This window comes from Petaurus breviceps, unplaced genomic scaffold (assembly GCF_028583685.1).
Source record: "Petaurus breviceps papuanus isolate PSGF00001 unplaced genomic scaffold, PetGlider_PUasm1.0 90626, whole genome shotgun sequence".
NCBI classification, from domain to species: Eukaryota; Metazoa; Chordata; class Mammalia; order Diprotodontia; family Petauridae; genus Petaurus; species Petaurus breviceps.
In genome coordinates, this window is record NW_027187290.1 from 255,586 (window position 1) to 259,817 (window position 4,232).

The 4,232-nt window shown below is 42.8% G+C and overlaps 1 pseudogene; it reads right to left on the reverse strand.

Moving 5' to 3' along the window:
- Positions 1-1,701: 1,701 nt before the first annotated feature.
- Positions 1,702-2,688, reverse strand: LOC138143070 (THO complex subunit 3 pseudogene; annotated as a pseudogene).
- Between the last annotated feature and the right edge of the window lie 1,544 nt (positions 2,689-4,232).

Consider the following 4,232-nt stretch of genomic DNA (forward strand, 5'->3'; position numbering starts at 1 on the left):
TTTTTGATGGTGACATTCCATCTCTCAGATCTAGGTATTTTCCACAACCCTGGAGTGTTCTCCCTTCTTATCACATCCTGACTTCTCTGATTTCTTTTAAGTCCCAACTAAACTCCTATCTTCTACAAAAAAGCCTTTCCCAACTCTCAATTTTAATGCCTTCGCTCTCTTATTTGCTATTTATCCTAAATTATAGCTTGCTTGCCACATACTTGTTTGTTCTCTCCCCCTTTCGATTGTAAGCTCTTTAAGCAGCTCTTTGAGGGCAGGGACTGTCTTTTGCCTTTTTTGTATCCTTAGCTCTTAGCACAGTGCCTGGATTGCATTTTTTTCCCTTGATTTGGACTGGGGTTTTTAGGGTTTGTGAGCTGGACCACAGAATTGACAAAGCGAGTAAAAATAAGTGGTCATGCAATGTGTTTCCTCTGGATTGTCTTTATAAACTGCATGAAGCATTAAGTGCTTTAGAAACCTTCACTTTCTTTTCCCTTAATGGGTGGGGTGTCAAGTATCCATTATGCAGAAAGGGAAAACTGTCATGGGCTTACTTGAAAACCCAAATACTTTTCCATGTCAGCAACTGCCAATCATGGATGTTATGAAATCCTGGTTTGAAAACCCTTTTTTTGTAGGATGGTGATGATGGGAGTTTTCAGATGATACCCTTTTCTGCCAGAAGGGCATACCCATACAAGAACCAAGTCCCTGTCTTTCTTCCCCACAGCTACTTAGATGGGGTTTCACACCAGGGAACAGCCAGTAGATGTTGACTGACTGGCTAAATTATGTTATTGATGTGGTTTAATGAATAATAATTTCTTATGAGAATTATAGATAAGTACCCATGTCAACTACAAGAAAATTAAGGTATCTGTTATCCTAAAACTATAATTAGATTCCTTTTACTGGTTTTCCCAAGGTAAAACATGCTTGTTTTCTGTAAAGCTTTCATTGAATTGTTAGTGCTGGAAGGGGACTTAAAGAATATAGAATTTGTCCCAGGAAGGGACCTTGGACATAATTTATTCCAAGCTGCTAATTTTACATATGAGGATATATACCCAGGGAGAGAAAGTCACATAGGTGATGAGTAGCAGATATGGGACTGAAAACATTTACTGCTACTTTAGATCCAATATTCTTCCCACTATCCTGATCCCCAAACCATTGTTCTTTACACATGCACGCACACACACACTAGCACACACACATGCATGCACACACACACGAGCACACACATACACACATGCACGAGCACACACGCACGCACACACATACACACATGCACACACATACAAACACAGCAAATAAAAGGGCATTAACTTCATCAAAATTCAACAAATGTTTATTAAGTGTCTCCCACTGTTTAGAGCAGGGCACTAATGTGTAAAGTGAAAAACTTCACTTTCACCAATATGCTACTAGAAGTTTATAGGTAAGAAAACTTCAGCAAAACAGCAAATGCTAACTTTGGAATTCTTGACTATTTAAGGGCCTTTAGAAGTCACCTATCCATCCCAATCCTCTCAATTTATAGGTGAGTAAAGTAGGGCCCAAAAAACACTGGATTTAATATTGGTTTAAAGGGAAGGAAAACTATTTCTGGAAACATCTCAAACAAATGAATAAACACTTGAAGTAGACTTCTGTTTGAATCTTTAGCTATTTTCTCCTCTACACACAGACTCCCCATTAACTTACTTATGAGTCATTAGGAAGGCCAAACAGTTTTATAGTTCCTGCTTCACAGCAAGCTTCTGGTAGACCTTCTTTGTCTTCACAGGCAAAAGCTAGCAGCAGTGATTTGGGATGCCAGGCCACAGTGGAAGTAGCACACTGACACTGTATCTCCCAAATCCTGTCTCCCGTTTCCACTTCAGCAATATCAATGAAATGATCCTCAGACGCAGATGCAATCATTTTCCCATCATGGCTGAAACTGAGGGATGTCACCAGGTAATCCAGCCTGGAGAGGCACCTCAAACACACCAGCTCATCAAGATCCCAAAGACTCACCAGGGAATCGGCACTTCCAGTGGCGAAATACTTGCCGGTCGGATCAAACTTGATACAGATGCAGTTAGAAGGATGGGTGTTAAGCGACTGCACAGGCTTCAATTCTGGGTAATTGAGGATGATGATGTAGCCGTTGTCATTGGCAAGGAATAACAGCGTGTTCCAGGAGATCTGGTTGACCTGCTTGAAGTGCTCCTCCGCCTTGGCCTGGTAAGTGCGGGCATCGATGAAGGTAAACAAGTCTTTTTCGCTGCCCACTGCGATGGTGCGGCCGTCAGGGCTCCAGCAGATGGTCATGTTCTGCCGTCTGGTTCGGACGGTTCTCACACAATCGCTTTTGTGCACGTCCCAAATGCGAATACTCCTGTCCCAGGACGCCGTAACGAAGAGATCCGGGTTGCTCGGGTGCCAGCACAGTTGGTCAATGCTTTCTGTGTGGCCTTGGTAAGCAAATTCCTCTACCAGGCAGATTTCCTTCAGGAGGAAGACGCTGACCGTCTTATCCTGGGAGCCTGATGCCAGGCGAGCCCCATCACAGCTCCAGGCCACGGAGTACACATTGGCCGTGTGTGCCCGGTACTCTTTTGTCTTGCCATAGCCCTGAAACTGCTTCTGCATCTCAGACACATAGGCCGAGAACCCCAGCTCGCTTCCCCAATCTGCTGCTTCCATGATAGCAAAGAAAAGTTCTTACTTTTGGGATAGAAGGAGCGTGCTGGTGCGGACCCAGGACGGCCGGAGAGGCTGGCGTTGGCGGGAGCTGGAAGTTTGAGGAAATTGAGGAGAGAAAGGGTACGGCGCAGGCGCAGTTGGAGGGGGGGGGGGGCTTCAGGACACCAGGAGCACGTGGACTGGACCCAGGGAGCGCAGGCAGCATAGCATACATTTAACCTATGAGAAAAGAAGTTCAAAAATCTTTGGAAGTTACATGGTAGCAGAAGTGATATATTCTAATTCCCTGATAGGGCAGTTTTATATTCACTTGTTCTGGGCCCCTTCTTTTTTACAAGTGGGGAAACTGAAGGTCAGAGAGTAACCTGCAGTTCACATAGAGAGGAAGCAGCAGAGCTGGTATTTGAACCCAGGACCTCTGACCCTTTCTATGCACTGCCCAAAATCGCAGTCATGGGCTAATTTTATTTTTTTTTTAATTATTTCTTCTAAACATATTGTTTGTTTGTTTCTTTTGTTTTTACTTTATTGCGCCACCTAGCCGCCCCATGGACTACTTTTAGATGAGTGGAAATGACCCATAGAAAGCAGTTGTTTTTTTTTTGAAAGTAGTGTTCTTAAAGCCCTATGTAGAAATATGCGCGATTATTGTAACCCAGTATGCTTAAATTTCAAGTGATTGGACTTTTAGTTGGAAGTGCAAAAACCAGCCCTAGTTGTCTCCACTGGGATTTGCTAAGGACGATCTGAGGGTTTTTGCCCTTATACCTGCGGGCTTTGTGGAAATTCTTAGCGAAATATACAAGGACTTCCACATAACTTGCATCTAGGTAGGTGACCATATACATGGACATCCTGGGGTTAATTTTATTTTGCAGGAAATTAGCATTTTTTTCTGGAAACATATGCTTCTGCAATTAAATGCATTTAATTAGTAGAGACATTTAGTTTAGAAATAGACAGTGACTGCTAGAAGCCTTTCTTGATTCCCTTAATGCCGCTGCTTTTTGTCTTTTGATTATTTCCAATTTCTGCTGCAAATGTCTTGTATATCAAGTGAAAAAGTATTTGTAAAAAGCAGTTGTACATTGCCTGACACATAGTAAGCATTACATAAATGTTACCTCTTTATTGTTGTTGTCTTCCCCCTTCGACTGTGATCGCCTTGAGATCAGGGATTGGTTTTTGCAGTTCCTTATATTCCCAGGATTTAGCATAGTGCTTGGTACGTAGTAGGTGCTCATTAAATGCTTACAGTTTGACTTTGACAAATGGTTATGCAAGCCCTACATGATATAAACAAGTTAAATGCATCTTTTTCAAATCATTTGCCTGAGGTAGCACAGTGCGTAAGAGCACCGGATCCAGTGTCGGGATGATTGAATCCGGGCTCTGACACTTAGCACCCACCCAGAAACACGTGGCCGTGTAACCTTGAGCAAGTTACTTAACCCCTGATTGCTTTAAAAAAAAATTATTTGCCTGAGACTAGGTAGAACTTCATTTTTGAAAACCCATGTCTGGGTGCTATTTAAACGGTAGGG